The sequence below is a fragment of the Anas acuta genome, chromosome 6 (genome assembly GCF_963932015.1).
Source record: "Anas acuta chromosome 6, bAnaAcu1.1, whole genome shotgun sequence".
Lineage (NCBI taxonomy): Eukaryota > Metazoa > Chordata > Aves > Anseriformes > Anatidae > Anas > Anas acuta.
In genome coordinates this window covers 18,369,080-18,391,593 of record NC_088984.1, presented here as the reverse complement: position 1 = coordinate 18,391,593, position 22,514 = coordinate 18,369,080, and positions in this window count along the sequence as shown.

Here is a 22,514-nt window from a genome sequence, read left to right as displayed (position 1 = left end):
AAAAACAAATATACTTTCAAAGTAAAACCTCAGAGGAAATGTCAATGAGCAGTGGAGGAAATTCACTGTTTTCTGCTTGTTTTATGGCTGAATGTAAAAGCCACATAAATTTTGGTTTATTTTTCTTCTCCGTGGCAGTCTTGGCAGTCTATGCTGCATTCAGTGTTTGGAAAAAAAGTCAAGAAACAGATTGGTTTTGGCTTTACAAAACTTGGACAATTATTGTACCACAAATAAGGAAGTAACATGTAAGAGACAATAAAGTAATATAAAACATGGTTAATCCAAGGGATTCCAGCACAAATAGTACAGCAAAGACTGTCTGTGTCTACATAAGCAAATAAAGCAATGCAAGGGGGATGAACTGACATGGTAAAACAGATGGAACCGATGATTCTGTGGCTATCCTGTATGTTTCAGGGGAATTGGTTTGGATTTGCTCTGATCTACTCACAAGGACTGAACACCTATTAGTAGGTGGAGCACAATGCCTGCAGGGCACATTCAAGTTTAGCATCAGTCAGACAGAATTTGGTTAGCACACTCTGCAATACAAAGTGTGGTCAGTGAGGATGATCAACTGATGTGCTTCAAAAGAGTGCTCCTGAGTCAAACTGAAGTATTGCTTCAATTGTGTCTCATGGGATTCTGGCACCTAAAGAGAAAGCAGTGGCAGTCCTCCCAGCTGTTAAATATTCTGCAGAAGGTATGAAAACAGTCATCCACATCACCATTTTTATTTGTCTTTGGGTTTGGGGAAAGATAATAATCAGAGGAAAAAACAGCAGAAAAGCACCAGCTCACAGCTCAGCTCAAGCATGGAGCTGCTTACACTTCTGAAGCCTGTGCCTGGAGGAAATGGCAGTACCTGTCTTTATCATGTGGGTCCTCTCCTCTCTACTTTGGTGTTTCTGAGTACTTCAAGAACCAAGATGAAGCACATTCACAAACTTACCACTATATTTTTCTTGCTGAATTATTCTTTACAAACTTCCCAGCTCCTGTACTTACAGTAGATCCCCTTTTATTCTCTAATTTTTGCCTTTGCCCTCCCTCTCACCTTGCATTTGGGCTTATAAGTGTCCAAACCTGAACCTGAGTCTCATTCTTCCAAACCTTTTACTCAGCATTCTAATGCCTTATTTCAGCACAGTGGCCAGTTACTTACAGTGGTCTTTTTATAAAATTAATAAGCAAGTGGAAAGTTATAGGATGCTTTTGTTCTGGATGTGTTCAGCTTTTGATTTACAAACAGTGCTTCACTTATCCTTTGATGCTTTTCAAACTCACCAATACTCTTCTGTGACTTCAAAAGCTATCAAGTGAATACTCAAACAATAGTAAAAGTCCTTCGTGCAAAGTGCTGAAAATTAGGAATAACAGTTCTACTACTGTCTATGCAAAAGAATGTAAACAGATCTTTACTGATTGCTAAAAAAACTAACAATGATCTCCTTACATATCTTCTTCCTCTAGATCTTCTTGCAGCTCTCTGGCTGCATACTCCCAAAGTGTTTTAGTTCAGTCAGCGAGATGGCAATTGCTTGAAGAAGAGCAGCAGGCAAACATGATTTACTTTGGAATGGCACATTCCTTATTTGAGTATTTGCTCACCAGAAAGCTTTCTGCGTGACTTTTCTTAAACCTGTCTCTTTCCAAGCCAGCTTCTCTTAGCACTTCTTTTTAGGCTGTGACTAAAAATCTCTGTCCTGCTTCATTGTGTAGAAATACTATTTTGATTCAGGTTTTTTTCTGTTAATTATGTAGAATATTGTACAAAATTCATGCCTTCTTTAAGGTTTCCTTCTGGCTAAAAAGGAGTTGCGTTTTCTAGTCCTGTGCGTTCACAATGTGTTTTTAAAATCTACATGGGATTTGTATTTGTAATACCAGCTTTAGTGCATCACTTAACCATGGCCATAGTTTTTAGGTTCTTCCTGCCTTCCTAAAAAGTGTAAGTTGTCTCCTGTTTTGATGCTTAAGTAAAAAAGCCAGATATGCTCCTCTTCTTTTTTTTTAAAACCCATATTTTCTCTAAGTCTCCTTGTTAGTCTGATAGGGAATCTCCTCTTTAGCTGTATTTTGGCTGTACAAACATGGCCTTGACATGTGATGACTGTGGAATGACTTCACTATTTAGCTGCTTTCAGCAATACTTCCTCTAGGCAATGCAATGTGGCACTATTGTGGGGCCTTTCCTTGGGCCAATATATTTACAGGTCTAATGAAGGAGTTCTGTCCTTGGAAAAAATTAACCTGGCAAGAAGTGACTTGTTTGTTATGTTCTATTATAGTAGCTATGACAAATGAAGAGCCAGTGAAGTGTTGACAAGTTCTTAGTCATTGCTTGCTGCCTTGATTTTGTGTAATAGTGCAAGCAGAATGTCACCCTACACTTTACCTTCTTGTTTTGCTCTGTCTATAAATATATTGTAATATTACTGATACTGGGATTGCTACCCATTAAAAAATAATGCTGTAAAAATGGCATCCTAGCCAATCTTGGCACTGCACATTGAAAACAAATAAATGCACAGACTGAAAAATAGCCAAGTCAATGATGGGGATAAATCACCTATAGAACAACATACTGAACAAATAAAGTAAATAAAGTTTCTTGGCTTGTTTCTTTCCCTTTCTGTATAAATGTTAGGACCTGGTCTTGTACAAATGAATTTCAGTATACAATAGCATTATCTCAATAACATTATTTCTGACTAATAATTCTTTTTCATTGTTTCTCTCTTTAATTAAAAAAAAAAAAAAATCAATTGAAAATCCTATGGTTTACATCTTGTGTGCAAGAACACAAGCTAAATTTCTAAGATTATATGCATCCTCCTTATTGCCTATGGCAATCTCTTTTTCCCATTCCATTCAAAATTCAGTTTAGTAAATACATTTTTATTTGGAATACTGTCATTAATAGTGGCACTACTATTCACCCATGGGCTTAGAGAAGGTTAGAGATGCTGAGTAGAACTTCAGAACTGGAATACGCTGTTTAAGCTGCATATCTAAAAGAGTTTCTTTTTGCTTCCGATGACAAATATGTAGTGAAAATGTTACTACCCAACCACCCTGGTGTTCATCCTAATATATACATTTTTTTTCTCTTACACATTTTGTTCTGCATGCTCCTAGCTATGTCTTTTTCTTTGTATTCATTTGTTGTTTAAAGACTTGTGTATCAGTATCTGTTTTTTTTTTTTTTTTAACCTCTTTCTACATTACTGGTATTCCTGAAGTAATATCATTATTATTTCTTCTGAGCATTTACATTTTTTGCCATGTCATAGCTCAGTCTTCTGGATTCTTTGTTTTATAATTGTCTTTCAAAACAATGGCTCCTTCTCCCAACAAACAATAGCGAGTACACAAGCATTTTATAATTCATTCTTGGTATATTTCACTGTCCAAAACAAAATAAATGTAGAATCTACATATAGAATTTATTCCCCCTCCATACACCTCAAGAGCTCTTGTACAGTATTGGAAGAGTGATCAATTACAAGCATGCAGGCCCCATAATAATGAGCGAGTAGTGGGACACACTCTGACCATTCACCCAAGATAATGATCGAGTTGTGGTATAGTAAACACATTCTGCATCCATTCATGGGATGTCATGCATTCTGTATAATATAAAGGGAATGATCAAATACAGAGATATACAAATACTGCCAGTACCACCCAGGCTGGAAATGGTGTACGTGGATTCTGATTAAATACATGCCAGTATATTGTGCAACTACTCAAGCAATGTTTTCAGCAACATGGATCAAGTACTATTTGTCATAGCATTAAACTAGAATATTCTGCTAAATGTCTTTTTTGGTGATGATTTTCAATTTGATTTTCTTACTTAGCCTGCTTTTATTTTTTTTCTTTCCCTTTTACCCTTCCCAGTGTCTCATGATCTTTCATTTTATGCCTGATCTTCCAGTATCCTGAATTTAGCATGTGCTAAAATATTTAATTTATTTTAATAAATATCTTTAATTTATTGTTCATTTTGAAAGGGGAAAAAAGAGAAAGAGAGAAAGAGAAAGAAAAAGAGAAAAGGAGGAGGAGAAGGAGAAAGAGAAAGAGAAAAGAAGCTCAAAACACACAAGCACACTGTTTCTGATTGTCCCATTATCTTGAAAGCTTGTTTAGTTTGTTAAAATTTATTTTCCACACCAATATTCACATTTTAAAGGTTTTGCTTTTCTTTTCATTCATTTTGCTATATGTCTATTATTTCTTCATGGGTAATATGAAGAGAAATTGTTAGGGAAATTCCATTTAGTCTTTGAAAGATGTGCTGAGTGGGTGGATGACTTAAACATGAACTAGAAACATCATTGCTTTAGTTCTTATTCTAACTTCATTAAACTGGTGCAAGTATATTGAATGATTTTGAAAAGAATTGGTTTTGAGCTTTAAAAAGATAACATGTGCTTTCATTTAACCTCTGATGGAGAGGGTTACACCTGGTCTTGCAGAAAATGACCAATCTAGGTTACTGGCAACCCCTTTCTGGTGTTCTTTTGTCACTATGTAGGAATCTGGTTGGGCTGCACGAGCACACTGGCTGGAAAACAGGCTTGCAATAAGCTTGCCAACCCCTTGTGTCTGATCCTCCAGTCTTGTGCCATGGCAGCTGCAAATGCAATACATCAGAGCTTTTTAAAAGTGGTCAGTCAGTAGTAGCCAGCCCCATTCACTTCAGCTGATATTAGTTAAAAAACAAAACAAAAAAAAAAAAAGTTACAGCTGGTTTCAGCGTAAGCCTAGAAATAAAAGCTTTGACTTTTTGCAAGTAAAGTTTGAGGCCAAGCAAGAACCAAAGTACACAGTGGCCATTTATTTAATCTAATGACCACTGATTATACTGTTGTATAATTGTGATAATTGTGTCTTTCTGTATCTGTCCATGCAATTTAATTCAGGACATGGATTTGGAAGGAAAGTTGTTCACATCCCTCTGAGTAGCCTCAAAACAGAAATAAAAGTGTGGAAGGACTGAGAATTTTGAAACTCAAAGTTCTGAAAAGGAAGCACATACAGAGAATTATGATAAATAAAATAATGAATGATGTAGAGAATGTAAAGCAGTCTCTCTCTTTGCCCTTTCTCCTAGAAAATGAACATTTTTACAAAATGCAGAGATGTGGCAGAATGCATTGCCATAAGACATCATTGAGGCCAGGAGCTCAGCAGGGTCCTAAGAAAGAAATAGACATTTACATGGATAATGAAAAAGTCTACAGTTTCAGTATTTCTTTAAATAAAGTATACAGCACCTCATGTTTCACAGCATTAGCCAACTACTGAGAATTGGAAGAAACTTCCCCTATGGCCAAGTTATTTTTTAATTATCCACTCTGGGATTTCTCTTGCTTTCCTCTAAGGCATCTGTTACTAGCCTCTCCCATTGCCAGTGCCACCAAGAGTGCTCTTTTTAACAAGATGGCTGCCTCCAGAGTTGGGTTCACTGAATGCCAATTGGAATTACTCACTTTAGTTTCAGGTGCCTTATTTATTCAGACAGGGTTAGATTCAACAATCAACAAATTGAGGTAGAAAAATTATGCTTTAATTTGGAACCAGGAAGACATTTTTATCGATGTAAAATAATGGTTGTACAAGAACTTCAGTTCGTTTTCTGGTTTGTTTTACCTCTAAGGATCTTTTATTTATCTATTTTACCAGAATGCTGATCTGAGCAAAAATGGCTGTGGTCATCTTTTGGATGGCTGGCAGGTCTGAAAGATGTAACACACCTTCTTAGCTCTTTGTTTTATATGATGTATACAAAATCCAGGTAATTGTAGCTATCTGATCTTGAAACAAATAATTCAATGCTTGTTTCTTACAAGACATCAGAGAAGCTTGTGCCAGTATTCAGATCTTCACAGACAACCTTTTGGTCATAATCCCATAGGCCATACAAGGAAAGAGATCATTTCAGAAAGAAACAGATTTTAGTTTGAAGCTTTCACAAGGTTTATTAAAACAAAGGGGGGGGGGCGGGGGGGGGGAGGGGGGGGGAAGAAGGAGAAGTATGATTTCTAAATACTTTGCAAGTATCTTAATATGTGTGCTTTAAAGTCTAATGGGAATTTTAAACTATATGTACATTTTATGAACGTTTAAATGTCTGTGTCTAATCTCAAGTGCATTTGATTAAAAAAATAGGACAATTTTGATGTTCCATGTTCAATTATTAAGCAAAAATATTCAGTTATCAGATAGTTAATTAAGTGGAACTGACTGTATTCATTAAAATATTTGTTCCAAACAAATGTATTTAACATTCAGATATTATGCAGAATAGGTGACAATTGCATATCTCCATGGAGATCAATAATGGGATTCAGATCATTGTGTAGAGAGTCTGCAAGTTTAATGCAGAGAGAATGTCATTATTATTTCTCTCTTAATGATGGTCATTATGCGCAAACACTGATTGAATTCCATTTGTTACCTGCATTTGAGCTGAGAGGAATAATTACAATTTAAGTGTCTCCATTAAAATTCATAAAAGAATATGAATGCAAAAATTATACTTGAAACTGACAAAATATACTTTGAGGATATAAATTGTGTTTTCTGATAGGCCTCTTAAAAGTATTAAAAATAGCTTCATTTTAATAAGATGGCATATAAAGATCATGCATTATCATCACCTTTATGTTAATTCTTGTAATACATGACTAATACTAAAAAGTGAAGAAATTAACTTTTAAAAGTAGAAATTAATGAAACAATAGACTACTTGTCATACAGCCTATTGGAATGGATACCTCTATATTTGGGTTCTAGTCACCCATCTTCATAATACTCAGTTAACTAGTCAGCTGCTGTGTATTGTGGAGACTACCCTGCCACATTTTCTATGACATGTTTCAATATGTTGTTTGCTAATTAAATGGGATATTATTAGTGCAACCATTTATTCAAGAAAACCTTTTACATGTGCTATGATTTATTGCATTGCACTGACTGCTCATTGTACCATGAGAGTGATTCAAGTGCTTACTACAAGTACTGAAGGGCCTGATCCAGGACGGTGCTCAGCCTTTCAATAGTTCTTTGTGCCTCTTGACTTCTCACTGAGGTGCTTAGTCCTTTATAGGATTGGATCCTTAAGCTATAATTATTAATAGCAGCAATAGTCCTGAGGGACTGCCTAATGACACATATCCTGAAACAGTAAATGAGAGCAGAAGACACTGCTTGCCATCTTTACATACTGTCTAAAATGACAGACTGGCTGGTGGGAGTAAGGTCTCTTCATTAAGGGTATGTTAATGTGAAACACTTCTACACACTATAGTCTGAGTAAATATGTAGGATGTTTCTGATGGGACCTTGAACTGGTTGATTTAATTTTTACCAATGTTTTTATTTTATTTATTTATTTATTTATTTATTTATTTATTTGAGTACAGGCATAGCTATTTTTAGGTACTGAACTTATTCAGGTGAGTTGTTCTAGGTGGTCTTTTCATATGTGCAGTTCACCCTTGGGAAGAGATGATCTCTGGCTATTGGCATTAGGACTGAATTTTACCTTCTTTTGCTGGGGGTGGTGCTGGTAGGGATTCAAGACGTCTTTTGGCACGGCACATGCATGTTATCACATTATTATTATTTAGGTTGACAGCAGAAATCTGTTAATTAGATTATACGTGGATGTTCTGTCATCCTGATTATTTGTACCAGTTAAGAGATGAAGTCTTAAAAATAGTTGGAAAGCTTTACAATGAAATATATATATATATTATATATATATATATATATATATACAAAAAAACAAATCCCTCTGCTCATCAAAAACAACAACAAAAAAGGAAAATTAAAAAAAAAAAAAAAAGAAAAAAATTGATATTTACAGCATTTCATCATGTATTTTTTCTCCTCTGATCTTTAGCTGGCACTTCACTATTAAAATTAAAAAGGAAAGTCTAGAATTTTATAACTATTTAACACTTGGTTAAACACTATTTAAGTATTTGTCACCAGGCAAATGTATCCCTATTAAGCAAAATTTATGCTAAAATGGTTCTGATTAAGCAGTAGTCATTGCCATTTACAGTCGGTAGACTAAACAGTTTCCCTGGAAGATATCTCAATTAAGTGGCTGTCCAAATGAAACGTGTCACTATTAAATGGTGTTTGCTACACTATTATACTTTACTCTTCTGAATGATGGGATTCAAAATATTCTCACTTAGCAGTTACTAAATAGCAAGAACTGCTTTCCATGTTTTTATTCTGCTTTTATTCTTAGCAAAGATGTGAACAAATTATGTATACCACCTGGTTTAAAATAAAATTCAGGGTTTAGCATTAATCGGTAACAACTGAATATGCATGATTATTGGCAGAGTAAGTTTGTAAAATTGGCTTTGCTGAACTGGGATGAGACACAGAGGTGACAGTGCACATAAAGTAAGGAGTGAGCAGTTTCATGTAAATAAGCTTTCTGTGTCCAACCTAGAATCTGCAACCATGGAAAAATTGGATTCTGCAAACCAATGAGTTCTTGCTGAATCAGTGGGCAGAGCTTCAGAGATCCATATCTTCGCTGCAGTGCCTCTTCCTCTGGGCAGAATCCTAAAATGATTTACAAGAATTCATTATGACTCAAAATCTTCACACCTTTGCTGTAACTTTATTAGCTTTTAAAGCACTTGTGATATAGCTAAAAAACATGCTATAAGAGTTACTAGAACTTTGATAGATGTAATAAGCAATTATTATGGGACTGACATTCTAAATGGGAAAAAAGACCTCTGTCCCTTTTAAAGAAATGTAGAATACTTACCTTACAGGAGTATGACTGTGCTTCACAATCTAATATGTGAATTTTGACCTATGCTTTTGATTCTCTCAGCAGCTACTAATGGCAGTTCAGATCAACTGGTATTAAATCACAAGTATAAAAAAGCATGGGAAAAATAGCCACCAATTGAATTTCTTAACTAGTTACTCCTGATTGACCTCACATTCTCCTGCTTGAACTGCTGTTTCTCAGGTATGCAAATCTCTCCTTGATTGTGTACTTATGGGTAGGCTACTTCCTAAATCCTTGGGGAAGTAAAAATCCTTTTTCACACACGTTCAAGCTAATCAAACACTACCAGCTCCCATGTCTTATTTCTTGTTACTCTGACACGGCAAGAGAAGTTCAAGGCAACAATAATTTGCCCTTATAATGCTGATGGAACAATTCAATGCATGTAGGTCAGAGAATGAGAAGTGGACAGTTTCAGAAATGAAAAATCATACTTAATTGCTTTCAATAAAAGGATTGAAAATGACTTTGTTAAAAGCAAGTCATATCATGCTACGAGAAGACATTTTCTTTTGGGGACATTATTTTATTCGATAGTGCTGTGGTTCAGTCAATAAAAACATGAGAAACACAGTATACATTATGAATGACTGCAGCAAAATACTTTCCAAAAATCACAGGACAAGATCACTGTCTCCCCAGTTTTTGCTACTTTCCTTGAGCAAAACTCTAAAACAGAAAAACATTTTTGTCCACTTTACATAAGCAATGATGCCTCTGTGTCATCATCTGTGCTCCTCCCCTGCACAGATCTTTGGAAAATAAACACAGTGACATATACAAGTAATGAAACAGATTTAAAATATATAAATAAATAAATAAAAATCCTCTCAGCAATTCTGATGGCAGGAATAGTGCAATAGTGCAAATTTAATACGTTTCTTCTATTAAAGAACAATATTCTGTTGCAGAGGAAGGATATGTCCATACAAAACTTTTTGTTGTGTTCCCAGTAATTGTAGAGGCAGTTGAGGCAGAACTAAGAATAGATAATCAAATTTGCTCTAATTGAAGGCTGTGCACACCCAATATTTGGCCTTACTGTTCTTAAGCATCATAGAGCAACTCTATATGATATTACATAGCCTGGTTTGCTTGTAGTAACTCAGTTATAGACCTACAGGAAAATAGTACATAGAATATGAAAACTACTCTAATCCTCACCAGGTGTGTGCTTATCTCACCTTAATGTTATATCTATATGCATTGAGAATCATGTCCACAGTCCAGTGAAGTTTTTATGCAAGTCAGATGATTGAATTTGAATTTTAGCGTGTTTTATATTGATATCAGGAAAAGAGAATCATATTGCCTTTCTATTACATGCAGCTTTTTCTAGATGTGATATTACTTTGTTTTGTTTGTTTCTTCTTTTCCAAATGAAAATAAAAGGACTGATCTGAGTCCTTACTGCAATCAAAATATCACCCTATGTGCAATATTTATATATTGCATTTTACGCAGGTGCATCTAAGTCTAAAATAAATGAGTAAATATTTCAACCCTTATTAGAGCTCCTTCTAGTCATGCTATGCTTCTTTCTGACTCACTTTGTGGCATTCATGCATGTGTTTAACATTATGTCCAATTTACACAGCATGTTAATGAATGATCCCGCATTAGGCCTGGGAGCTGAGTACTTCTGTGATTAGGAAGCCGAGGCTCTGCTCCAGCCATGGCTCTTGTACCCCTGCACAACCGGCATTATGTTGATGAGGCTTCTAAACCCTGGCGTAATCCAATGGCGAGCAGAAGTTGCACGAGCACCTCCGTGCTTAGGTACTCAGTTGTTCAGACACATTGTCTGTCAACAATTTATCAGTTGTAGCCGTTTAACTTAGGCTCACTTGAGCAGAATTAAGAGTGTTTACTTTGCTCATAAGAGGGCAGTCAGATATGTACCAATTTTGTTTTAACTGTGGAGAGCAGGGAGCTGCAAGCGGAGTGTGGACGGGATCCAGGAAGGGCCTAATCAATCACTGACAGATTACAGCTAAAGCCACTTCCATACCCATTAAAGCAGGACAAATGCAGAATTGCAACTGAACAACTTCTAGTTTTAAGCCAACAGTGGGACTTCCTAGTTATTTATCAAAGTCATTGCTGGTAAGCAGCATGCCTCACTGCTCGATTGTACTTCACAGCAGACAGAGCTGACTGAAGCTTCAGCCATGAAAGAAGTGTTTATGCCCTCAGCTGTGGTGCTGTCAGCCCTCTGGAATTTACTGTAAATCACACAGCTTTTATTGCAAGATTTAGTAGCTGATCCTCTGTGGGCTCTATTCACTGCAAGCTTGTTACTATTTGGATGTTAGCCTCAGTCCATAAAGGGACTTGCTACACATCATCAAACAGCAGCGGAAAACCAAAGGTTTCATTTTTCAATTTTCTAAACCCTAAACTCCTCAACAGTCATTGAATTTCATTGCAGAAAGTGGAAGTCTACTTTATTATGGTACTCAATTTCCCCAATGGAGTTATACACTTATAACATTACTTTTATTTCCAATGACAGGATCTGGCCATCTGTCCTGGCTGTAATTTCATAACACACTCACTAGTTTTTATTTTAAGGGAATTTCTAGATATTACATTGAGCTTGTGACAAAATTGTAATGTAGATATAAAGGCCACAATAATGATAACTACATTCAGTGCTGCCTAACATCTTAACAAAGTAATTTTTTTTTTTTTTCTATTCCAAGTATAGAGGCGTCTGGATAAGCTTCTAACACAATTGAGCTGACAAATAGAAAAAAAAAAAGTTTTGAAAAGCTGGGAAATACAAAAGGATAAGGGCTTTCAAGAGTGAGCCTCAGCCAGGACAGCATTATTCCACAGGCAGTATGTATTTTATCAAAACTGATACTGTGCATCAGTTTTATCAGAGTCATTCCTACTAAGATCAAACAAGGGAATAAAGTGAAATGCTGAAATGTTTCTTTGTAATCAGCATCGTTATTCCCTGCAAGGCAGAGAGACCTGACAAGGCATTTAATTGCGTTTGTCACGCATGCTGAGGGCCCCGGTTTGCCAGAGATGCAGAGCCTTTGCTTTCCACACAGCGATGGGGGGAGACAAGCAGCCCAAGCCTGCTTGGGGGCCATGCTTCTCCACTTCCATGTGGTGGAGGAGCCCAAGACCCCAGCATCAGGCTTGGACAGGTGATGTGACCCTTGTTGGTCTGGCCCTTCATGTTACCAAGAAACCAGGGTCACCAATGTCCTTCCAGCAGGCATGGGGAGAGGATGCACCTGTTCCCCCATCCATCTGATTCTCCTGGGTGTCTAGGTAGACCATGTGGATGATGAGGGCAAGGACAATGCCATTCCTTGCACTTTCTTTCAAGTGTTACATTGGTGTGTGTTAGTAAAAAATTCATGAAATTTACATGCTGGCAGTGTAAAGTGCATCTGGTGAGGAAGCTCCGGGCATGAACAAGGGTGCCAGCATGTTTCCTACCTGGCAGCGCGCAGCTGCTGTGTTAGGCAGTGTGAGAAATGCTCTCCCTTAGTACGTGGGACCTGGCACGTATGCTGCTGAGTGACTGCCTCTTGGAGACACCCTGGGGTGCTAGAGCAAACTGAATGCTCTTTTGACTGGAGCTGAGATTGGGGTGTTGTGGCAGAAACCTGACCTGGAGGGGCAGCAGCTTCCCCCTGCTAGTGGCACCCCAGCCTGAAATAACGAAGCCTTTGCAGGATGGTCTGAAGGTTTGAAATAGTCTTTTCTAAAGTCACTCTCTCCATTTAACCTAAATTCCTGCCTAACACAGAGAAGTGATCTCTCTTACATGTTATACAAGCACCAAAACAATTTGCTTCCAATGCATTCAGGGCCTGAAGCTGAGCCACTTTGCAGGGGAAAGACTTGGTAACCTGCATGAGTCACATACGGGGAGCAGCTGCACTAGCAAGAGCTTTTCTGTTTTTAAAAATAGCTATACTGCTTTCAAAGATGCAAAGGATCTTTTTTATTATTTATATTTCCAAGTTAGTATTTCATTAGACTGAGCTATCTTCTCCCCCCACCATCCGTTCTTTTTTTTTTTTTTTTGGTCCCTCTTTTAACCCTTCTGTGCCCATGAGTCTGCTTTACAGTTAGGCAGGCACTAAGAGCCCTGGCACATCCAGAAACACCTGAACCAAGAAGAAATAAGCAACTCACCGCAGGCTGATAGAAAGAGACCTTGTCCTCTCAGTGGCACCACCCTATTGGTATAATTCTGATTTCTTTCTGATTTCTTTCTGCTGGCATAATGGTACAATCTTCAGAGAAAAAGATACTGCTTTACAGAGAAGTGAGAATACTATCAAATTTGTATATGGGCTATGTGTATTATGACTTGGATATGTTTCACATCTCAGCAATCTTACTTCATAGTTCTTTTCCTTGTGACCTACATCTTAGGACCATCAATTCTTTCCTCTTAAGTCTAACTAGACTAATTCCCCTTATGATAATAATTGCCTAATAGGTTTCAAAAAGAAAGGACTTAGTAGTTTGTTCCAAAATTGTCAAAGACACTAAGTAAATGAAAATTATCGTATCCTAAATTATCAAGCTAGGAGTCCACAATAGGAGAATAATTTACCAATGTTGAAAGAATAGCCAATTTACTTTGACAACTTATTCCAAGTAATTTGGGTGCGTGGGGAACAAGAATGGATACATAGTAATTACTGTGTATGAAATTTAGAAAAAGATATTCTCATCATTTTTTTTTGTTTCTCTGAAAAAAAAAAACACTGGCATTTTAAAGTGAACTTATTCTTGGCAGTCCCAATTTATCAGTGCTTGAAACTCACATTTCCATAGATTAGACAGACAGCTTTAACTCTTCTCAGTGTTTAGGAATTGTATGTGGGAGATCCCTTGGGATTTACTCATGCTGTAAAGCACAGTGATCACATTTTGTGAGCTCTCTGTTCAGTAAAGCCCCTCCAGCTTGTTCGCTGCTTTGCTGTGCATTGGTCCTAAGGGATGTAAACTCAAATAAAGGGTAGTCTTGAAATATAAAGGTATTTTTAGCTTAGAGGAGAAATAAAACTGTATATGTAAGGGCCAAATTCACTGTTGTTGTAAATGGATCCACAGTCATTTGCTTCAGTGGATTTGTGCCTGCTTCTGCAAGTGGATCAGTGTGTTTGGCTCTAGATGTAAAATAAATAACGGAAAGCATTTTAGAATAATGATCCTGTGAGAGCTAGATGTACAGGGGGCTCTAACTCACACCCTCTGCTTTCCATGGGGTTTTATACAATTCCCATAACTATGGATCTTTCTCTGCTTGACAGAAGAACTACCTTTCCTAAATACATATAGCAATAAATACTTCAACCAGTGAAGTTTCAGAAAAAGTATTCTAAGTATTGCCCCATTTGACCTTTAATATGCCAAGTATACCAATTCATGTCATTTTCACAAGTAAACCTGAACAAATATGCTAATAATATATATATAGAGAGAGAGAGAGAGAGGTCTTAAAAGTGGATACAATGCCTGACTGTAACTGAAAAGCTTAATATACATAATTAGGTACAGAATAAAGAATGAATATGTAACTGTATAGATAAGAGTACAAATAGTGTAGAGAGTGAGGTACCATCTTATACAGCAGACCTGTGTTAAGCAATGAAAAAGCAATGCAAGCATCTCCTGTTCTTAAATTAAAAAGTTTGGAAATGCTTCTTACTCCTATGTCAGGAAAGCAGGTTACTCTTCTGGCCAGGTGTATCTCCAGTGATTTCAGTGTAATAATCTCTGATTCTGATTTGGCTTTACATTTCTCCTTTCTTGGTTTCAAGCAGTAATCATTAGTCTTATAACCATTAAAAGTGACATTTTTTAGAAATATGGGATGGATGATGTCCATTTTGTCTGCTGTGTATCATTACATTTTGGTCCTTCCCAAAAAGGATGGCTGGGTAGCAGAGAGGAAACCACCACCTCTGCCCTGTCCTTGCTATGGCAGGGGGTTTTCCAGGCAGGGGAGAGGATGTGTAATGAGGGGACAAGCTTTGAGGAAAACCCAGAGAATATGATCTGATCATCAAAGGAAGGGAGCAAACATCCAGGTAGTCCATGGAGCCTGACAAAAAGGAGGCTTCTACTGCCAAGAGGGGACTCTCTAGGGTTTGCTGCTGAAAAGCTACAAGGCTGAACCTGAGCCTGGAACAGAGACTGTGTGCCACCAGAATGCAGCATACACATGACATTACCCCCTCCACAGGGAGGAAGTTACTTTTCTTCTCTCTCAGCCAGCAGAATTGGTTCCCAACCTTCTCATGTCTTAGGCTGAGGAATCTGCCTCTTCTAGGGCTCTTCTCAACCTTCTTGATGGTTTTTGGGGTGCTGACTTCAGTAACAAGCTGAGGGCAAGTCCGCCCCAAAACGTGTGCTGGTTCAATGGCTTGTCACAGAGGGAAGCAAAGATACACTTTGTTGTGAGGGCAGAGTTGGTCAAAGTATTCAAGTGAGAGCAGATTACTTGTAGTTTACCAAGTGTTTGTGAAATGACTTTTTTTTTTTTTTTTTTTTTTCCAAATTGGAAGGGTTTTTCAACCAGCTTATAAAAATATTTTGTATTGATTTGTCATAAAACTTTTGGTTTAGCCATAAATATACACCATACCTAAATCTGTTAGTGTGTCATAATTGGTTACTTAATTCATGGAATGATTTTTCCTCTCTGTTTTTCTTAAAAGTGGGAGAATGAATGTTATTGTCTTTGTGTCCAGATTCTCATGTGTACAGGGGATGGCCCAATAAACATACTTTAAACATTCACTCAGCTATTAGCAGATTCATCACATTTACAGTCACCTTAAGGTCCTTTTACACTGGGCTTACATTTGCTTAAATGTGGTCACAAGCATGTGTGTGTATACCATAAATGCACAAAGATTAAATCAAGCAAACACCTGAGAATTTGCATGTACTTTGCCAAGCTCTGCTTCCTCAGCTTTGACCAGATGTTGACTCTGAGTAAGTGCAAGAGGGTGTTCACATGGCTGCCATCATACCAGTTTGCCTATTGTACCACTGGTGAATGGCATTTGCTTTAGTGTTTCATATCAGTAAAATTGGCAAGCTATTTGCAATCAATGCTAAGCAATCTGACACAGCTTCTAATTGAGCAGCTTAGTAGCAGCAGTATAGAAGAAAAAAAAAAAAAAAAGAAAGAAAAAAGAAAGAAGAAAAAAGGAAAAAGAAAAAAAAAGAAAAAAAGAAAAAAAAAGAAAAAAGAAAAAAGGTGATATTTTTTTTTTTCCCCAGAAATGTAGTTTTGAATGCTATTTTCAGTCCATGCTTTTCCATATTCTTTAACAGCTGCTGTCATGTCCTGAGGCCTACCAAATATGGTGTCTCTCTCTCCTTTCTTCTGCCCTTGGTCAGTCTCAGGTCACGACTTCTCTGGGAATGGAATTCCTTAATCCACCAGCTCCCAGGTCGGGCCCTATGCTGTAGACCTGTGAGTACCAACCGGTGACTGTTCTTGCAGGTCTGGGCATGAGCCCTCTTTTATCTTTTGAAGTCTGTAACAGCACCCCCCAAGCAACTTTTCAGCATACCAAAGTAAAAAGCTGGAGATCTACACCCACATCCACACACCTTCCTTTCCCTGTTTATCCACAGTTCATTCAGCACCTCCATAGTCTTCACACCTGAGCCAGGAGAAACAACCCTCTTTGCTCTACAGGCTGTTCTGACTGCTGCTGAAATTTGCAGGCTGGTAGCTTTTTTTTTTTTTTTTTTTTTTTTTCCCCACTCAGCATAGCCTTTCCTACTTCACCCCAAGCCCCTTCCTGTCTGTAGGACCTATCGGGTAACAAATCAGTGTTTTCAGATCTCCCTCTTCTCAGGCTTCGACACAAGGAGTCCCTGTTTCTAACCGTAAACCCTGTGCCAGTGTTTTTAGGGATGTTCCTTATCTGGGCCATTCTTTCATCTTTCCTGCCCGCTTCTTTAACAAACCCTTTGCAGCTTCCTTTGATTGAACTCAGTTCACTCAGGTTAAGGAGCAATAGAAAGCTGAACAGGAAAAAGTCACATTTAATATTCATAGGAGGATACAAGTGTATTTATCCAGTTTGTAACCTATTTCCTTTAGAAGTGGCCAGCTTGCTAGCTGGTGATGCAACAGGCATGTGTTTATTTGTTTTACACTGTTTCAGATATGTTGTCATATAATATGCATAAAATAGTGATAATCCAGGCATACCGGTTATCTTTTTGGGTTGCATGAGAAGAACAGTACCTATTCTTCAGAAATGACTGAATAGACTTCAGATGTACATGTTCGGAGAAGGATGCTAGAAATAGACTTAGTCCAGGACTATGAGTTAAATAACTGTTTATTACTGTGATATCAGAAGATTGTTTGAAATACACTGTAGAACTGAACTGTACCAAGCCCTAAAGTTAATGCCAAAAAGTAATAGAAATATGTACATAAAAATAGGAGAGAGAAGATGATGCTTCTAGCTTGGTTGTGCACCGATGTTAGCGCTGTTGCAAATGATTCATGTAAGACTTCATGAGCATTTAAGTATACTGCTGATGCCAATTTTCTCTCCTTTTTGTATACACTGCTGAGTGTCACCATTTTCAAACACATTTGACTGCTTTGTCTGCCTTGTGTATGCTTCTTCAAAGTATTTGCTTGACACTGATGGAGCAGCTGTACCTGGAAGGTTAGGAAATACATGTGTGTGGTCAATTCATGCATTCCCGCTGCTGCCCTTGCACCACGCTGTGTGAGAGTCTGTGGCATGGCCACAGCATCGCTATATTCTGGCTCTGTTTGAAAGATGAGTAATTCCTTGCCTTACAGGACTAGCTGTGGTGATTTGTTCTGTTACGGGTGTTACTACTGCTGAGCCCAGCTTAGATTTGGTCTAGGGAAGGACAAAGACAGGCTGTTTTTTTTTTTTGTGTGTGGGCACAGCAGACTTCCTGGCTGGATCCTAGCCTAGGGAAGATACAGCTTCACCTCTGGTGCTTAAGGTAACGGAAGAAGGCTCTAAAAAAGTGGAACTGCATCTGGCAGAAGTCTCCCCATTTCACTTTGAGGTGTTTGTCCCCTTTATGTTAGGAATAAATCAGAGTAGACCCTGCCAGTCTACGTGGATTTTCAATAGTAATAAATATTAATGTATTGCACAAAAATGCTGGGTCTTACATGTATAACACAGCCTGTTTCAAATTGCTTGAAAGTTACAAGTCTTTTTTTTTTTTTTTTTTGTCATTGTTGGTTGGTTTGTTTGTTTTTATGCTTTCTTAAAAAGACAGTGGAGAAGGTGATTTAAAAACAAAATCTTTAATTTACTTTGGTTGCTGGACTTGGGCTGTCACGCTGACTTCCTCCTCTTTCCTTTTTCCCCTATTACAATAGCTTGGCAACTGCAGTGAAATGAATCTGAAGTGACAGCCTGAGACTCAGAGGAGCACTAGCACACACTGCAGAGCACCGGGCCTGGCTGAGCGGTGGTGTCACTTGGGGAGCCACCCTCCGCGTGTCGGAGCTGCCACGACTTGTTCCCCATGCATCAAATCCACTCTGCTTCATGTACAGCAAGAGCTTGTTGCCTTGGGTACTCGAGTCAAATACCCCTTTCATTTGTTTGTATTTACTCACATGTGCTTTGAGGGGATGGAAAGCATCTACATCTGTAGCCACCAGTCATTGACTGGGTTGTGCGTGCTGGACTGCGTGACCCAGCAATACGAGTGGCTGTCAAATGTTTGATCTTCTAATATGCACTCTTTTTGCCTCTCACGAACTGCAAGTCTTTGTGAGCATCCACTCTACTTGTCAGCTGAAATAAGGGTACAAAGCCTGCGTCGTGTATACAACAGTCTTTGGTAGTCAGCCACATCTTCTCCTTTAGGCCATTGTCTTTTCAGCCTGACTCAAGCCTCCTGCTACCATGCACGAGAGCAGGAGGATCCCTGCTTCTTTCTTTTTTCTCTCCTGCCTATTTTCCTCTTTTGTTGAGTTCACAGTGGACTCGGTGTTAGATGAGTGATAATATGTAGTGAAATGCGGTTAAATATATGGGATTCCAAACATTAAAATAACTCTCCCTCCTTGAATTATCTTTCATCACAGGTTGTCTGAAAGCCCAGAGAATTTAGCAATACAATGTCTGGGCAGGATACTTCTGTGCTCTGAAATATAATAAGAACTCATTAGGGATGAGCCACCAAAAGGACAAGGTGGGGGCTGCGGCATTACAACTATGTTAAAAGCTAGACCCAGTCATACATGGAGTATCAGAAAGTAAATTTCACAGTTACCACTCTCACTGTTTGATTGCTGTCACTTCGGGTGGATGCAGGTGTCCGTACTCAACTACAATACGTAAGGTGACAGATGTGCTGCTGTCCCCAGAACTGTAGTCTTGTGGACCTACATTCCAGTTTTTATCCTCTTTCTCATCTTCTAAAATCTTTGTATGATCTTTCTGGGGGTTGTAAGTAATCTGGGGGGAAAGCCTGGCACCTCCTTGCCCTAACAGTTAGTGTAAAGGAGGCTCTGCCCTCCTCTTCTGGGCCAGTACTTTGTTGGACTACAGGAAGCCATGGAAGCCCAGCTGTTTTCACAGGCTGGACCTTTTGAATAGTAGGGAACACTGATTATTGCTGTACCCTAAAGCCTCTCAATCTGAAAAACAAACAAACAAACAAACAAAGAACTGGCTGTGGGGCAGATAGTCTTTTAAGTGTGTCATCTGGCATCAGCTATGGGTGGGCCAGCGGTGTATGTTTTTCTGCTACGTACAGCCATATGTTTATCAGGACAGTCTTGATGTGCAAAGAGAACGCAGCCTGCCTGCTTGTGTGAGACTCCAGTACTTTATCTACTTTTTGTAGCTGTTTTAAGCATTGGCTACTTGCTTGTTAGCAGGGAACAACTCTATCGTGTAATCAGTTACCACACAACTGTAATGTTTTTTCCAAATATTAATGTATTTCTTTGGCAGAGTTACCCAAGGGTATCATATTCCCTGTTCACATATGCAAGACATTCATGCTCTCTACAGTTATGTAAATTTCCAAGTAAACTGGGAAATGTATTTGTGAGAATAATAAGATATCAACAAAGAACCAGAATTACACTGAGGTCTGTCCTGGCTTCCACAGTGCAGTGAAGGCTGCTGTAGCAGCAGCTCTAGGCAGGAGCACAAAAAGTACAACTGCCCTGCCCTTGGGATTTAGAGGGAAGAAGGGAAGGGGAGAGAAGGGGAGCAGTGACTGATACAAGTGAGTACTGTTTCTGTGGCACAGCCCCATCATTCATCATTCATTCAGCCCCGCTGACAAGAGCCCTGCACTGCTGGGCAGTGCTGCAAACACTCTGATGCAGAATTTCCTGTGAAGTACTCACCTTGAAGCTCATTTTTCACCAACATCTTTCTAATTTATCAGTCAGTTTTAGTTCAACAAAATCCAAATTTGCTAGAATAAATGTTGTTGTTTTTTTTTAAACTTTGTTAACATGAAATGTGTTGACATTTTAAATTCAATCCTACTCTCATATTTAAGGAATATATGGAAAATAGTTTGTACAGATTAATCTAAGAAGCATTTTAATGCAGGGTTCCTTGAGTGAGCTGGTTAAATTATGGTTAGATATGTCCTAACTTGAGAAGTGTTGAAACTGCAGATGAGTACTTTTAGACAAATTGATGTCAAATAGTAGAATATAATCATATTTTCTCTATCTTGACCATGAAGGGGAACATCACACAGTGCCTAACTAGTCTTATATCTGATTGCATCTTGTAGTGTTTGTATTTATGAAAAAAATTGCAAAATATATAATGGCACAACACCAGTCATTTGTATGTGCAGCCTGAAAGAGTTAACAAGGTTTCACAGAAATAATCAGTAAAATAAAAAGAAGAATTTAAAGAGAGAAGGTAAATGAAGGAGTTGAGAGAGAAGTCTGAAACAATGGGCATCCCAACTGTAAGGAGGAATTTTTAGGAGAAAATAAGGTGAAGCGACTGCTTCACTGCTGTATTGAACCTGCTGTTTCTAGATTCTTGCCCATAAAAAACATAGTAGTATCTCTTTACACAAGAGCTTATTCTTGATTAGGAAAGAATTAAATGTTCATCTTCCAAGAGTCTATCTTGGTGTTTGCATTAATACTAGAACAGACTGGGTCAGGAATTTGAAAACCTTTAAAGTTTTTGAGCCACACAGGCAGCGTGGCAATGTTTTCTGTAAAGCCATGGCTCTGTTGCCTGCCTTAAATCAGACTCTCCACAGATTAAATTAAGAAGCTTCCCCTTACCAGGAACACTGTATGCTTTATGCCTATGGATAAGAAAAGCATGCCACGGATAAGTGAAGCATGCCAATACTGGAAGAATGAGCAAATTAACAGACAGCCTGGAGCAACAAGTAACTCAAACTGTCTTGACAATAAAAAAAAAATGGGGAAGGGAAGTTAAAGTGCAATTCTTATCTATTGACAAAGCCTGGGAAAGATAATAAATTCATAAATTCTTAAATTCTAGGTGGAACACAGAAAAAAAAAAAAAAAAAAAAAAAAAAAAAAAACAGATAAGGAGGACACACAGTGTACAAATACTGGTAATCCCAGAGGGGGAGGAAGGTAAGAAGCTACCATATATCCTACATTATGCTACAAAGAACAACTCACTGTATATTGAGAGCTTATCATGTTGCTGTGAAAAGGGCACCATAGGAGACCAGCAACTGCAGAACTACTCTCCTAAAGTTAATGGACTTGGGGGGTCAAGGGAAGAGTATTTTTGTCTGCACAAAGCATCAAGGACATTTAGTTTAATAAGTGGCAAATTTTGATTTTTTTTTTTTTTCCCAGTGCTGGGCCCTGCACTCAGCAAAATTGTGCTCTTCAGTGCCCAGAAAACATGCTTTCCAAGAAAATAAGTGCTATCAGTTAGTGTAGTCTGGCTAAGTTGTGAGTCAAATAGCCCTGGAAAATGTACTTATTCTAGATGCAGTTGCAGGCAAAATGTATGTGTATGAGAGAGAGAAAATTCTTAAGCTGAAGACTGCCTAGCTGTATACAAACGATGACTTCAATGGGCTTTATTGTACTTTTACTGTGATTTCACATTTCAGCTGTTGTCATGTTATAAGTAGTAACTGAATTCTATAAGCAAATGGTCATCCTGAAATAAGCTACAAAGTAAAAGAGATGGATCTCTTCTAAAGGTGTTAGAAAATCTATTTGGAGATCTATTAGTAATTTAGTTTATCCCCCCCTCCCCTCCCTTCCTCCCATCATTAACAAAGTGTTTAATACCAGCTGGAACTGAATTCCAGCTGGAATTTTAGCTGGAACTGAATCTTTATTCGAGTTTTTGGAGGCTTTTTATTTGCAAGTGTAAATTTACATTGGAAAGCGTGTTCTGGGATAGGTGATGTGATATTATTCCATCTGCTAAACTTATATGGAATCCATTATTTGTGCTTCTACTTTGTTTCTGGATTAAACGAGTTTACTTTGTTGAGCCAGGAATAGATCATTTTTGTTTTTATGCTGATGGATTCAGTGGCGCTGTACAGCAAACATTTCAAATTTAAGCATACGGGTAGTTTGATATTGTGTAAGAAATTTGAAGCACAAGTTATTTAATATGATAAACTGTAACAGTAGATA